Raw genomic sequence first — 17,585 nt, 5'->3', positions numbered from 1 at the left:
TTTACCATTGTATTATTTATGGTTTTATCGGTCAATTAAGCCAAAAGTATTTTAAGAAAATCTCATTGTCAAATTTTAATTTTAAATTAAGTATACACAAATGATGATGGGCACAAATATATGGAAGCTGGGACCAGCACCAATAGAAATGAGTGATACGTCGTTGAAAAGGTATTTTTAGCAGAATATGAATAACGGAAGCGCTAGTCTTGATTTACTGTCCAATTAGAATAATCGTACCTTGAAAGTTTTTATATTTTATTTCTGTAATTTTAATGTTTTTGTTAGTTTTTCACATTCATTTTAAAGTTTTATAACAAAATGATCATATTTCATATAATATTATATTTGTTTATTATCTCAGTAAATAAAACCAGTTGAAAGTAATTTTTCCAATTTCAATAATACGTGTTTACGTGTATTACGCCCTAACTGTCATCAGAAGAGAGAGTGCAATGCCATAGAAAAATACTTCCTTCCGACGAATATATTTCAAAATGGACAACTTATACGGATTTGTCGTCATAATACTTTTTTGCTCACTTGAAAAGAGCTATCCAACGATGTATGTCTCGTCTTTATTGGACATAGGTCCCAAAACGCCCATTGTCATTTATTGGAAATCTCAGCTGAATGGTTTAATAAAAATGTTACTGTGCTTACGTGCCTTTTTACAATTCTTATAATTATGTGCCTAAATTGATGATTCTATCGTAAGTAAGCATAAGGAATTTTATATATTTACAACTAATACTTACTCGTAAATATACTTATATAGTATACAATACAAATAGTCCCCACGTATATGAATAAGCTTGGGATAAGTAAGAACATTACTTACATATTTTTTTATTTTATTTTTCAGTACGAGTGTTTTACTAAACTTAAGGTTATTACACTGGGTCACATTTCAATCTGCATTTTGAAACACTCAAAACACCCACCATTTTTGTAAATGTTATTTTAATGCCGTAAGATTTTACACAAAAAGTTTATTGATGTTTTGTAACGAATAAAAATATGATCTTAAATTATAAGAAACATGAATGCGATAAATATTTATAAAACTTTATATATTAATGCCTCCAGCCTTTTTGACTTCAATTATATTTAAAAACTCATATTAGATAGAAGACTATTTACAAATTACATCCATTTTGAATACAAAAGATGCATTAAATATTACTTGGCCAATGTGAATATTGTGCTTTGTTATTAAAATGATTTATTAAATGATATTGAAAATTTTTGATTGCCTTTAATAAATGTTGGTAAGTTATTTACATTTGTTTCTTTTTATTATATAAGTATCCTTATTTATTAATCTTATAAACATAGTACCTATGGGCCGGTGTAAGTACTTAGGTACATAACTACCATAAGAATATACGGCGATCACGATGGATGAAGGCACGCAGGCAGTCTCGAGGCGCAGAATATATTATTGTCAGACCAGCCCTTTTTGCTGATTTTTGGCGGAAGATCCACCTTCTGATGATGATACGATAGAGGCCTATCGAGAAAGCACGCATGACAACGCTTTGTCCAACAAAAAATCTTCGACCATTTAAAAATATACATAGTCCGATAGGGCCACTTTGTATTTGTCAAATCAGAAACTTTCATACGTTTCACAAACTATCAAAACTCCCAAATAGGTACTACCGTGGTACTACCTATACGTAGTATGGTATGCGTAGGCATACTTTATACATATACATTTAGCCATATTACCGTCATCATCAGTCATTGGAAATTCGCTCGTAAGATCGAACGGCTCAACCTATTTTCATGAAAGATCGCTAAAGCCTGTGCTGAACAGTATGCAACAATATTGATTACGCTAGGTACTAGTAAGAACATAAGTACCTAGGGTATATCTATGTACCTACCTAAAAATATTGGTAAATAGCAGTACTATATTAACTAACGACGACCGAATGGCGTAGTGGTTAGTGACCCTGACTACTGAGCCGATGGTCCCGGGTTCGATTCCCGGCTGGGGCAGATATTTGTTTAAACACAGATATTTGTTCTCGGGTCTTGGATGTGCCCGTAAAATGGCAATAGGCCCGCCCCCTATTACATTGGAACTAACATAACACTCTGGCGAAAAGTGGGTGCAGCAATGCACCTCTGCCTACCCCGCAAGGGAGTATATTAGTACAAGGCGTGAGTGTGTATATTAACTAAGTACATAACTACGGTTACAAAACATTTCCTGAAATGCATTTCCCATTTGTAGCGTCGGTAGGCAGGTATTATAAAATTCTAAGCGATTTGCGGCGTAGTTCGGACTCGCTAAGTAAAAGCACTTAATTTCACTTAATTAATGCAATGGGGAGTAGAGATTTTGGCTATTCTGCAATTTCGTGGATAGAAATAGATTATATCTATGTGGGCACCTGTGTAGTATAATGCTTTAGGATATTGTATTTGGTAAGTATTGTTCTGAATTCTCATAGCATGAAGGTGCCTGTAGCCACAAATTAGTTACCATTATATAGGTAAGAGCTCCTAATATTAGGTATTACTTTTTTTTCGGTATTACCTAGCTACCTACCGTAACATTTTCAGCAGGGATCTTTGGCTCCTGCAGATTTTATCACCTTACTGTCTTATTCTTCAGGATGTTGGAAAAGTGATAAGCCGAAAGCTGCAGACAGAAGTAAGTACTGAACTATATAAGTACTTACCTATATTTATAAAAGTACCTACTTTTGATCTACGAATTACGAAAAATTACAAATAAATAAACCATAGTTTGAAACTTTGTTGCTGTTGCATAGCTACTTACGAGTACCTACTTACCGAAGCAAAATGAAATTAATTACACTTTCCTTACAATTCCTTGACGCCCTCCAATTAATCATTTCTTCCGCGTACTTGCAAGATTTACACACTGGCAAAGGATCTCAGTAGATCCTCTACCTACAAGTATGGTATAAAATAATTAGTAAGTTACCGTTTACGATCAACGTAATTAATCTTATAATCAGGTATATCTACCTACCTATAGAATAGGGTGTAAGAATATTGGCGGGGGCCAAATCTTTTCTATTCTAAGTATTCTCTGTCGGTGTAATTGTCTGCACGTGACTCACTTGAATATAACCGTTTTTTGTTAATTTCAGATATATATATGGTATACCCTATCGCAACACCTATAGGTATATTGACGGCACAAACCATAAATAAGTTTTTTTGTTAAATTATGTCTACCAAATAAGCACGATTGATCTCATCACCTCATCCCTCTCGGCTGATAAACCCGTGGATGGCGAACAAGGGCGCGCTGATAGACGAGTCTTCCCCGGTTACCGTGATACATCGACGGCAGGGGCGTATCTAGGGTGGGGCAAAAGGATCCAGCCCCACCCCTTAACCTTAACGCCCTAACTAAGTCGCCTTACCATTTCTTACGCACAGAATTTTGAGATAATCGTTAACGAAGATTACTTATTTACTTACGCATTTACACATAAGTACACATGCTGACGACTGTTATCCCCGAAGGGGTAGTCAGAGGTGACAAGCAAGAGCTTACGTTGTCCTGAAAGCAAAAAACGACTAAGTATATTAAAATTGTTCCTAAAAGGGCAGCAAAATGGGATTATTTCTGTAAATCAATATTTTTAGATACTTACCTTATTTACACTCACGGGCAATGAAAAGGTTTCACTGCGAATATTGAAGTACATTTAACAGAGCATCAGGATATTACCAACTAAAACGATAATATTTTGTTCAAATTCTAAATGAAATATTAGAAAAAATTGGGGTTGTTTAGCGTCGGCATTTTGTGAGTGGAACTTTTTCATGGCCCGTGAGTGTACTTAGGTGCTTACAAAGCCGTCCTTTTGCGCGATAAGCCCCCTCCAAACCCAACCCTGGATCCGCCCCGCAGCGGGATAATGAAGTGCAATAAAACGAAATTTAATAACAACAAGAGCCTGAAAGTGATGGATCACGTCTCAGATATGCAAACAAAATGAAGCTAATCAGTTATACCGAACCCTTATTTACTGGGTTTCACTGAGTTTTTAGGAAGCTACGGAAGGTTTGTTCTGCTATAGGTAGGTATGCATGTAGTATCTTGATCTAGGTGATCTAGGGTTCACAATGACATGAGTTACTCACTTTAGAGTCTTTAGACCATTGACGAAAGAAAAATTCTTTCGTCATTGCTTAGACTTACTACCACTGCCTGTGCCTTTTTGACAACCTGAAGAATCCCGTCACTCAGATTCTGAATAAATATGGTGAAGAGTTCCAAAACCCCTTCGTAGAGGAAGCCTTATAACCCTGGACGAAGCTATGCCCTCTAAGCGACCTGCTTCCCAGACCTTACATCCAAAGTAGCTGGAACGAAATCAAGGTAAGGGTACACTCAAAAAGCTAAAAGACTGGTAAAATCTAGCGCATGGATTCATGCCTTACCATCTTCGGCTTTTGGCGCGTTAGTGGAAAATGACACGCTGAAAGCACTCTGCGCCCTTAAAGGTTTTCCCGTGTATAATTACTATTAATTAACCTACTCAAATATCATAAATTAACCCAATGCGTATGGTACATACCTATTTTACTTATAGATAACCTAACTATAACTAGTGCAGTACGGTTCTCAGGTTTGTAGTTAGTACAATCGTACTTTGTAGGTAGTTTCATAGAACGTGAGGTGCATACATCTGAAGACATGAGTTTATGCAAACAAGCACGCTTGCCCACCGAATACTCATAAGATAAGTCCTGCTTTCTGTCTATCGTACAGTAAATTATTTGACAGAATGTCGCAAAAAAGGATCGAGCACCAAGCAGTGATAATCACTCAAATTCGTATGGTGATGAGAACATTAGCAGCACGTAAACCGCCAGCAACGGAGAACATTTTTGTAAGAGGAATGCTCCGGACCAGGAGTCTAGCCCCTTGTCCCTCATTCCCCATCATATTTCTCTTACAAAGGCTTTCCCCTGCTTTCCCATGCACCTGTGGTCTCTATGGCCAGAGGAACAAAGATGTAGGATCCTAAAAGGTAATTTGAATTACCTTATTAAAGGTACTTATGTTCGGCCTCAGATTGCGAACATAATTACATTTATAAATTGTTCCAGCAGAGTTCAGAAGTAAGTTTAAACAAATACTTAACTCCATTCAATTTCAGACTAACGTGCGTTAATCCTTGTGTAAGTACTTTTACAAACTTTAACGAATTCATAACATATTGTTACGTTTACAAATTTTCCGTCCGAAACATACATAACTGGACTCATTTGTACCCGAGTATTGTCCCAGAAATAATATATACTCTAAAAGAGATTTTCTACTGAAAATTATAAATTTTTTTTTGCAAAATCGCACTCTTAATTTTTATGACTTTGTAGATGTAGCGTTAGGCGCATCCTGGGCAGTATGCTAATACCGCTATTCTGCCTCGCTACCCACGGTGACAAACCCTAGGTATACAGGGTGTTGCAAAAAGGGTGTACTAAGCCGAAACCTACATGTGCAGCATGGTATATCTAAGCCCGAAACTAAAATCAGACTTTCCCTTCCCTATTTGCAACACCCTGTATAATATAAATGACCTACACGGTGACAAGCGTTATTGTCTTCAATAAGAAGAAGAAGCATTCAAATAAAACATACAAATATTACATCAAACGGGGCCTAACTGAAAAGTTTGTTTGAGCAATAAATTACAACATCTAAAGATTCGTACAAGTTGTTTGGCACACCTTCGCTACAAACTAAGTAATAAGTAAACTAAATATGAAGCAATATTAAATTTGTAGACGCGAAGGTAAGTTTATCTTTGACCCCTACGGAATAAAAGATACTTATGCTGTGTTAACGGGTGTTTGTCTGTGGTGAAATGTTCTGTGAAACGGACGCGGTGATGCGTGTATTTGTTTATTTGAAGTGTCAAATAACCAAGAGTGTTTGCAATCGGATATCTGATCATTCAGTGAGTCTTAGATTTTATGTAAGTACCTACTAAGTACTTATGAAAATCCGGTTCCACTATTTTTAGGTTTTTGCCTTAATTTTGCCCAGAAACCTACTGCGTAGCATATTGTAGCACGGTCGTAGCTCGTAGCAAAAGCGTAGCATTTCGTAGCACGACAACGAAATACTGTAAAAACTTTTTTTAAATATAACTTAAGTATGTGTGAAATGGAATAATGTATTGTTTAGAAAAATCTCGCAGTCATGTACTAATAGAGGTAACTCCTTAATAAAAAAATATCTAATAATTACGACAAGATTGACAAGTGCATCAATTAAAGTGTTTTGTTAAAAAAACGCTGAAATGGCACCAGTTAGTTACCTATTACTATATAGCGAAGTCAAAACATTAATATTTACGAATCAATTAATATCAAATTAAACACATTCGGTAGTCCCGCGAGCTTCACTTCGCCTTAAAAAGTTTTCCCGTGGGAATACCGCGATAAAAAGTAGCCTATGTTCTTTCCCAAAGTCTAGACCGTATATGTTTACCAAATTTCATTCAAATCCGTTCAGTAGTTTTGGCGTGAAAGAGTTATAGACAGACAGGCAGACAAACACAGTTACTTTCGCATTTATAATATTAGTTAGCAGGGTGTCCACTATCTGGAAAGTCAGGGAAAAGTCAGGGAAGGTCTAGGTGGTCAGGGAAAGTCAGTGAAATTGATGGGCCACCTGGAAAGTCAGGGAAAAATGACCTTTTTCTAGCAAAATTGTTAGTACTCTCCTTTACTAGTAATACTTATTTTTTACGTGAAATACATAAGTCATAAAATAAAATCTCGTTTAGTTTTGGAATATTTTTGACTGATCCTCACTGTTATATAATAATTACTTAGAAAATTAAGTTTAATTTAATAAAATATGACAAATGGAAAAAAAATAGTAGGAATTCTAAAAAATTAGCTAGATCACAGACTCAGCTGGTAAAATTATGTCCCATATATATATACAGGTTGAGGCAAAAGAGGGTCACTCATCTCACCATTCAAAACAAATTGAGTTGGTGCAGACGCGCTGCAGCCGCGCTCATTAACTGACTTTGAAAAAAGGAGGAGGTTCTCAATTCGCTAATTATTTTATACGTCAGCGAGATCGCATACGGCTGCCTCCGCGCTGCATCTATTAATCAATAATCTATTTTTACTAATTTAGCAGAGCAAAACAAACTTTATTCTATTATGTACTGCATGTTTAATCAAAATTCATAAAATACAACTAACAACTTTGTTATGCAGGAGAGAGCCATACAAAAAAATGGTTCTGTTTCAATTTCTATTTCGGTTTCAATTTATACTTTTATGGTAATCAGTCTAATTTTGGTCAGACTATTAAACTAGGCAGTATAGCAACTTGGACTAAGGAAGCTGCAAGGCAAATGCGAATGATGTTTTTTTTTTCGGAAATTTTCAATACTCACAACAAAAAATGTTTAGAATGACCTCCCTAGGCTTAAGAGGGAACCTCGAGAAATAGGTATTTAGGAAAACATTGGCTTTCGTTTGTGCACTCATTCCCCGGGGCTCGGGTGCTATAGAGATAAATGCAGCTCGTGGCTAACATAGGTACTTTCCTTGATAAAATTTCAGGGGAAATCGTTATTCACCAAGTAAATATCAACAATCCATTTTGTATTTGATGTCAATCGTTTCAGCATAATATTTAATTCTAGAGTTGTAGGTTTCGCCTTTAAAAAAATACATTATTTTTGTTTAACAACGACGTGATTCGGCGCAGTTTTGATAAAAATAGCGTTGCTTGAGGTGCCTATTAGTTTAAATCTATAGCAAATTTAGAGAAAAGAAAAAAAACTATAAACCTTATTATTTATTGTATTAATATCCTTGTTATTTATTGTGTTAATATCCTAAAAAATCATTGAGATTGGATAATATTCAGAAGTAGAACAACGTTAGTGTGTGTTAAGTGCATACATCCCTCTTAATATACCATTTTTGCCGACCCTTTATACAAATTTTACGCAGTCAAGATTTAATAAATTGTTTGACACAAATGAATGCAAAACTTCGAAATCAAGATTGAGGCTTCAAATTACTTAAATTAGGTTTATATTTAGATATTTGGTCAGGGAAATTTTCTGAAACGGTCAGGGAAAGTCAGGGAAAAGTCAGGGAATTTTTTGGAGCATTCTGAGTGGACACCCTGGTTAGGTTGTCTCCAGAACTGCGAAATCTACGAACAAGGAGAGCGTCCAGATGGCTAATTCGGTTTCCGGTGCTGCGTCTCCATGTGGGTATATCACTTGTGTATCACAATGGTCCCGTGAACTGATACGACACACGTACACATGCAAATGTGTCTCGCATTCGAGGGAGTGCTGTTAGTTTCGCATGCGAGTTCAACATAATTAGGTATGTATTGGGTAGAGATATACGAGTACATACTCAAAACTTACTTAAATTTGGAAGACTAAAAACAAACAAAATCATAGTTGACTGTGCTGGTATTGCTGGTAAGGTGTGTATACCTAGATACCTACGGACTAAGAAGCTCGCAGATCATAAATTAATAAATATCACTATAATGTACGAATATAGACTATAATGTTATCATTGTCGCCAGTAACCTAATAATTAATTCCTTGATTAATTTTATTGATTATACACGAAGGTAAAAATAAATTGTAGTAGGTAGTGTGTATGTGTAGTCAATGTTTAATAGTTCTTGGATATTGCTTTTAAACGTAAATTTCACAATCATGCGTATGGTCTTCGGTAGTATAGTGGTCAGTATCCCCGCCTGTCACGCGGGAGACCGGGGTTCGATTCCCCGCCGGAGAGATTCTTTTTTTCAGTAACTTATGATGACATTAGTACTTAATTACTTTTTTCTAGCTAGCGGACAATAGCTATAAATAAAACTATGTTGAAATTAATAGGTAAGTATATTCACGTTTGCCGTGGTCAAAGATTCTCCTAGAGAAGCTTTAAATTTTAACGGAAAGTGCTCTAACGTGCTGAAAATCCTCCATTAGCTAAGCCAGCAGGCTCTCGGGGCGAACCCCGAATGAATCGAACAGACACTATATCTTCTATCTACTATGCATTCCTACCTACAGGAAGTAGGTGTATAAAAATGCCTATGTCCTCTGAGTTTCGATGCGAAACTGACGAACTACTGATGCACTGTAGACAATACGATCCTACCTACTAATATTTTTACATTCTTGACTATAAGTATACCTACACACATTTAAATTTATTCTAGGTAGTTACGCTTCAGCTAAGCACAATATTGTACCTAATAAAATGTTATCTAGGTACTATAATATATGTAATCACAATGTAAGCTCTCGGCAAATCACAAACAATGCATTAAAAGCTGGAGATATACATCAGATGGAGTGCATTTGTCCTTGTAACCGCAGCCGCCACAGATGGTCCAGTCATAGAGACTTGTAGTCGGTTGGAGACTCGTCGGGGCATAGTGGATTCTGTGCAGGTTTAGTATTTATAAAATACCTAAATTTTATTATAATGTTCGACATACATACCTACTTATTTATGGTTTTTTAAACAGTAATGCGACCTGCACCAAAATCTTAAATGTAGATTTAGTGTTTGACGTGTCGTTTATTAAAGATTTGACCCTAGGGTGGCTTGCACCAAACAGTTAATCAAGTTAAGAGATCTAAAATTTAATCTAGATTTAAGATTTTGGTGCAAGTCGCTTTTAATCCCAGTGGCAAGAAGGACCTGTGTACTACCTCTGATAGAAAATCATTTTATTGAATTAGGTACTCTTAAACACCTTAGTTTAAAGTTCGTTGTTATTGGTAAGTTATGGATTTTACTGGTGTTATATTGTAAAATATGTATTGCTTGGCTTGCTTATTGTCGTCTTCTGACGGGAACCGAATACGCAAACTTTGACTTCACTCAACTTCAATAGTTCAATAATAAAATAGCATGGATTAGATACTTACAGTCAACGGAGTCAGCGTCAGTAGCACTCCAATGACTCCAACCAGAATATTTCTACCTACTCGTGAAAATAGAAGGTAAATAAAATTATTCTGCTCGTTTGTACAAATCCAAACAAAATGTAATAAACTGATGAACACACACAACTGCATTCAATGTTACCAGTTAATTAGCTGTCCAAATACCACGGGGTTGTAGATAAAATACTGACAAATGAACAATCAGGATAACTCATCCAGTGTGATATAATATTCATTGTATAATTATTAGCGCCGGTTCAATCAAAATGGCGCATTGTTTAACGAGGGTCTATATTAGTTTGTCAATCAGACCACAATTTATATTTTAATCGACGTTTAAATAGAAAAATATTTAAATGAAACTTATTTTAGATATCACTTGCTGAACGTACCTCACCCAAAGGTTATCCCTGGCGATACAAAGAAGAAACGCAGCCAGCATTATGGGTACCTTTGGGTGGGGTGCAACAGAAGAGCGCCACCAACATTTGTAAATAATATATATACATCTAGTTAAATATAAGTTTTCTATTATTAGTTTATTTAATATTATTATGTATCTGCTTAAACCTACTTATTTATTAATAAATGAGTCCAACCCTTCCTGAACTGTTATTTTTGTTATAGGTACTTAATCCGTCGTTTTAGAATAAGGTTTTTATAATAACCGTATTTTTGCGCAAATCCAATTAAGTAGGTAGTAATAAATCCCATAAGTACTACTAGTTATTATTATTTTACATTTTCAGACTAATTATAAATACTTACTATTAAGAACAACACTACACGTTTTGTTTTCCATGTATAAATATAGGCATCCGACAGCTTCCCGAATAGAACTCCGACGCTAAAAAAAAGGAGATTACTTATTCTCAAAGATTCCGCGTTTTTGTCACGATATAACGATATTGAAGTCAAACCTACTGGTTATATTTGTTTTTGTCATAAAATGTTGTTAATGGGTAAGTAATGGTAATGAAGGATCGAAACTAAAAGTATACGTTTATTATGTTGGTCGTAGACCGTTGGTATATTAATGTGCTTTTCTTCAAAGAAATTCTATTTCTCCTACCGCTAAACATTGTTGACTTGACTGCAACAGTCGCATAATATACGTACAACTACATAGACGATTAAAATACCAAATACCAAAGTTACTTTAAAAAAAGTTTAATTGAAAGAAGTTACGTTTTTTTTCTATTATGCTAGTCAGCTAAATTAGCTATGCTGACTCCTTAAATATTGTGACTTAAATATGTATCTACGAAACCACAAATCTAACCAACCGGTTTACAATTTAAAAAAAATTGTCTCTCGCTGAAACTTTTCCTGAATACGTTTTCGGAATGTCTGACACGCGTTTGCCCTCTCATAAAATGACCTCCCTTTGTTCAAAACATGTTTTCCTTTTCTATGCTGACATTTCCAGATTTTATTGGACTGATTTTCCTTCTAGGAACTAGAAGCTGAATGTTCCTAGGTGGTGATTTCTGAGCACACAACATCAATGTCAAGAATACGGTTAGCAAAATGAGCTGCAACGAACAAATGAAAGCGCCTTCAAGGGCTAAGTTCAGCTACTGTTTCTTCAGTAGTGCTTGTCCAAACATGGTGAAGAGAAGCCGCGACACTGTCTGACAGTCGACAATGCTGGCTCTTAAAGGTGGGCGCGAATAACTTTAGAATTGGATTCGACTGTAGCTCTGCTAAGGGAATAGAACCTGAGAAGTAGGTTTACACTAATAAAATTATCACTATTATAGGTCTGCTGGGCTAGTAGCACGGGGCGCATTTAAGACGTGACGTGACATAAGTTTTGCATCGCGCTCACTAACATCGCGCAGGCTCAAGAAGCGCGACGGAGAACTTTTGTCACGTCTTAAAAGCGCCCCGTACTATATAGCCCTTCTGAGTAGGAGTAAAAATATATTAATTTATAATCATTTACAGCTGTTCACCAAAGTGTCTTATGCAAGTTGTAGTTTAGCATGCACAATTGTAAATGTCCTATTAAACAACACACAACTCCTCCAATCACAGTCATTCACAGGACTGCGTGTCATACTTAAGTTCTACTTAGGTAAATCGCAGTGTAATAAAGTGTCAAATCATTGAGCTATCAAATAATTTCGTTTTATCAAGTATATAAAGTGAGAGTACTGCACAGTATAGTCTCACCTAGAGGTTTGCAGTTAGCGGCAAGCGGCAAGTTCTGGCGACAGTTCCGTGCTTCCGAGGAGGTATCAAGCCAAGTTGCCGGCTCGTTCCGACAATTAGTTCAACGACGAACGTTGTCCCGCTTGCGTTACGGAGTGTTGCGTCTGCAGATAAAATTAATAAGTTACTTATATTCATCCCATTTGCTACAATTTTTTCTTCAAATTGTTGTAAGAATTTAGAAATTAGTTGTAGGTACTGACCAACATTATACACTCACGGGCAATGAAAACGTTTCACTCACAAAATGCGAACACCAAACGACCCCAATTTTTTCAAAGATTAACTTAAAATGTGAACAAAATATTACCGTTTTTGGTTGGTAATATCCTGATGCTCTGTTTATGAGTAATTTTGGTGCTTTTCTCAGTGGAACCTTTTCATTGCCCGTGAGTGTAGCTTGCTACCATAGTACGCAATACCTAGCACAGGTAAGGTACTCCATAAGTTACTGTTGTATCTTTTAAAACTGAATTTTAGGACTTCATCTCTCACAACAGACCGCTTTTTACTATTTTACTTTACATAGGTACGTAAAGTAAAATAGTAAAAATAGTACCTATTTGTAGGTACCTAGATTAATGCCAAATGAGCACCAATTACATAGAACACATTTCTGGCCATAAAACAATGAGGGCAGTAATGTAGCATGCAAACAATTTAGCCTCGTAATTACCTGTGTGAGTCCAGCCTCATTCAAAACCTAATCAGCCAACACAAACACGTGTTCTGTGGACAGCGAGACTGGATAGTAGCAGTAGGACAGTGCGCTGATAGGATAGAAGCAGCCATTGGCCTATGTGCAACAGAGGACTGTCAATTTGAATTGTGAAACCTACGTGATTTAAAATTGTGTGATGTGTGATTTCTTTAGACAGTGCATGATTTCCAATGGTCGAGTTAACTACGGATCAAAAAACCAGCATTGCGATTCTGTAAAATCAGACTTCACTTCGCATCTCACTTTATATGTCATCTCATACATTATTTGTTAAAATCTCAAAATTGCTTTAGTTCTACTCACTTCCAACCAGTCTACAATTTGAATTTTACCTAAAAAAAAAAATTTTTTTAAAATTTGAACTGTTTATTTCATAAAAAAGGTTAATTGGATAAATTAGTAATTCCCGGGTTTAATCTTTACATATTTGAGATTTTTATCCCTGGGAAGGTTGCCCTCATTTACATAACTATGTGGTTATAATTAAGTGCCTAATCAATACAAACATAGAACAATTATCATTCTGGATGTGAATTATCTGCACGTACATCCCCTTCTTTCTTATATCTGTCATATATATAGTAACGTTTAAGTAAACTTCGAACTTGCTTTGGATTTGCATCTCTTACATTATTTATTAAAGTTTTTGGTAGTGAGTTTAATATATGGGGTAGGCTGTACGTCCAAATTCTTCTTCCGTATTCGTTATTACAATTAGGTATATTAAATGTGGGTGTTTTTGGCAGAGTTCGTAGGCTACCATACCTCACTCCGGATTCAGAATCGAGTTTTGACAATTAGCTTTATAGAATCGCAATGCAGCTCTTAGCATTATGGCTATCTATCTATCAAGACCAGCTGCTTTTCCGCTTATAGCCTCTAAGGTGGTTTTCAGCAGAGCACGGTGATACTGTAATTTAATTTTGTCAGTTTGTTCTATGCTGTCTTTTAGCTGTTCACTTCCTGTGGAGAGGAACGTAAATAATTTTGACAATATCACAGGATGGCCGGTAATTATGTTCGCAGTAGGTACTTTAAATACTAATTGCTACCAAAAGACATAATTGTAAATGTGCATGTGTGCAGATATTCAGTTGAAACAATTTTTTGATTTTTTGTTTCTATTTAAGTACGATAAGAGTACCTACGATAAGAATACCTACTGTACCGTACCTACTGGTCAGTTCTTCTTACGAATACCTAATACTTATTTATTTATTTACTTAATACTTTATTGCAAAAATATGAGATATAAGTGCAAAAAAAGATAAGTATATGAAAGCAGGAAAATCTAAAAAGTCACTTGATTGATAATTAACTTACATGTATCTCGATGTTAGATGTTACGTTTAATTTAAAATTCTCATGTGATCAATTTATATTCTATCACCCAATCACGATTACAGAAAGACACCTTAAATTAAATTCTTTATCTAATTTTCACTGTATTTTTTTAGTTGGATATAGATGTTAAATCTGAAGGGACACAATCTTATTTTAGTGCTTCAAAATTTTAATTATTTGTTTGTAATTGGACACTACGAGTGTCGTAAACCCTCGCAAAATTTATAGGTAGTTTGACGTGACAAAAATAAGTTTGTGCCTTGAGAATGAGAACACCCAAATATTCCGAAAATCTTTTTTCCGAATTTGAAACTACCGAATGTGTAATTTACGAAATATTGCAATACCGATTTTTTAAAATACCAATTTATAAAAATCACGTAAATTATAATTTCGAATATTATAACCACGAAGATTTTTATTACGATTGTCATATACACGAACGTAAAAAATACGATTACTTAAGTATACGAAAAATAAAATACCGATTAATTATAATCACGAAAAATTAAAATCCCGATCGAAAATGTGATAATTCGTGGTTTTGAAAAAAAAAAACAAAAACGTCTTAATATAATTATATGTAATAATAATAATATGTGGGGACATCTCACACACGGCCATCCGACCCCAAGCTAGACAGAGCCTGTGTTATGGGGATCGGACAGCTGATATATCTACACAAATACATAGATAGATACATATTAAATATAAATATCAACACCCAAGACCCGAGTACAAATATTTGTCTTTAAACAAATATCTGCTCCAGCCGGGAATCGAACCCGGTACCTTCGACATGGCAGTCAGGGCCACTAACCACTACGCCATTCGACCGTCTAAAACCTCACCGTCACCGTCTTTAAAAACCTTAGGACCTAAACCTAAAGATAGGTGCGACGACGAGCAAAGCGAGGAGGGGCGTGTTAGGTGCACATAGATATCGAAAGACAAAGCAGAGCGCAGCGAAGCGGAGCGGAGCGTTTCAAATATAGAGCGAAACAATTGCTATGATTTTTATGGTGTTTAAACTTAAAAACCTTAGGACCTAAACCTAAAGATAGGTGCGACGACAAGCAAAGCGAGGAGGAGCGTGTTAGGTGCACATACATAAGGAAGACAAAGCGGAGCGCAGCGAAGCGGAGCGGAGCGTTTCAAATATAGAGCGAAACAATTGCTCTGATTTTTATGGTGTTTAAACTTAAAAACCTTAGGACCTAAAACTAAAGGTAGGTGCAAGGACGACCAAAAGCGAGGAGGAGCTTGTTAGGTGCACATAGATATCGAAAAACAAAGCGGAGCGCAGCGAAGCGGAGCGGAGCGTTTCACATAATATATGTAGCTTAAACAATATTATTAAATTGTATACGGATTATACTGTTAATAACACACTATTCCTAATAGATAACTATTTCTTGTTAACTAAGATACATTCGGGAACTTGTATTTTCGGAATATTAAAACTTCGGGATTCGTAATTTTTACATTTCGATATAATATTTCGATATTATAAAGAATCATTCTTTTGAAAGATCGAAATCATAATATTCGTGAAATTGACTTTCGTCATTTTAATAAATCTGTTGTTTGAAATTTCGTTTATTAAGTATTCGTGAATTTCGTTATTCGGAAACTTAAAATTCGGGATTGTGAATTATTCGGAACGATGAAATTCGTAAATTTAAAAATCGTTATTTTCATATTCGTAAAAAAGTAATTCGGATTTATGTAGTGTACCCCTTGAGAATTGACATCATAGATAAAATTAAATGTGGTGCCTTCAGAATCATCATCACTACCTAGTAAAAAGCTATAAGTAAGTATATTTACAAAAAATATATTTTTAGAAATGCAATGAGAAAGTCGATGGAGTAGGGAACAGTCCGCTCGGTTTTATTTTTATTCAGCGGTCGTACTTGGTGCATTAAGCAAACAACGTCTACAGTGCACCCACTTATCGGCCAGACTACAACGCTAGTTGAAACACTATTTAAATGTTGTTTTAGTAAATAAATATACTTAAATATACGTAAAAGCGCGTGATAATTTTATCCCCGTGGGAATTTCGGGCATAAACGTACCTGTTTCACCTATAGCATTTTATGTACTACTTAATTATGGATTACCCTGTCTTACAAAAAGTTAAAACATAACATTATTATTTACACTTACTTTTTATTGTTGTGATTGAGTTATTAGGTAATTTCCCACTTTCCAGTTTCCGTTCGGTCCGGACGACCGAATGGCGTAGTGGTTAGTGACCCTGACTACTGAGCCGATGGTCCCGGGTTCGATTCCCGGCTGGGGCAGATATTTGTTTAAACACAGATATTTGTTCTCGGGTGCAATGGTATTGCAATGGCTTGCAATGGTATGGTACATATAAGGTATATATATGGTATACAATAAACGTTAATTTTAGCGATTTGCGAATTAAAATAGTTTTAACAATGTATTTACCACGTGGCTTTGTAGTTTAGGAAGTTTATTTTGCGACACTGTAGACACTTTTCAACAATACCTTTTAAATCTTACAGCAGCAGTTGTTAAACTTCTTACAATATTTATTATGCAAAGGCGGCAAGTTATTATACTAGTTTGTAAAGATCAGTTTTTCTATAGAGACGTCCAAGCAACTTTGAGTATCTTGTTACAACTCTGTGGTTCTGGAGAGCAACGATACTATACTTCCTTTATAATGTTTCTAGGTTCCTTTAAATTTTGTAAAGGTATGAATTACCACTTGATTAAAACTTTTAACAAGGTAGTTAATAATAATCCAAAGGAATAATAATATGGATCATGAACCATCACTGTACCATATTATGTGAAAATAAGACATCTGTCATCGCACTTTGCCATAAAATGCATAGAAGTTACGAACCCTAGAAAGATAACATTTAATTGTACTTTAAAGATACAAATCATACCTCATATTGACTCCATACTTTAAATTAGCTGTAAAATTATTAAAATAAAATATGCCTTAATATCGAAACGTTTAACGTTTATAATTTATATTGAATATAAAAAGTAACAGCATTATTTCGTCGGCGCTGGAGTCATTTTGACGTTAATTATCTTTCTAGGGTTAAGATTTAAAATACATAACTAGATTAATTAGGTAAATAAGTTTTTTAGAAACTAGATTTTTTTACATAAAAATATTAATGGCATAATTTATTTATATTTTAGTTTGGTTGGTCGCTTTCCTTACAGTTCAAGACACCTTAGACTTAGATGGACGGACGGACAACCACGAGATCGTATATAAGGTAATGTTTCCGTCTTTTTTCACGTGCGGATATAAAATATACAAAAAAGAGACT

At 35.3% G+C, this 17,585-nt stretch overlaps 1 non-coding gene across 1 annotated transcript; it reads left to right on the top strand.

The window, feature by feature from the left end:
- The first annotated feature begins 8,739 nt into the window (after positions 1–8,739).
- Positions 8,740–8,811, top strand: Trnad-guc. Its single transcript has one exon. It is a non-coding gene; the product is annotated as a tRNA-Asp (tRNA).
- The last annotated feature ends 8,774 nt before the right edge of the window (positions 8,812–17,585 follow it).

Source organism: Plutella xylostella, chromosome 10, assembly GCF_932276165.1.
Source record: "Plutella xylostella chromosome 10, ilPluXylo3.1, whole genome shotgun sequence".
NCBI classification, from domain to species: Eukaryota; Metazoa; Arthropoda; class Insecta; order Lepidoptera; family Plutellidae; genus Plutella; species Plutella xylostella.
This window is presented reverse-complemented; position numbering and strand designations above follow the sequence as displayed.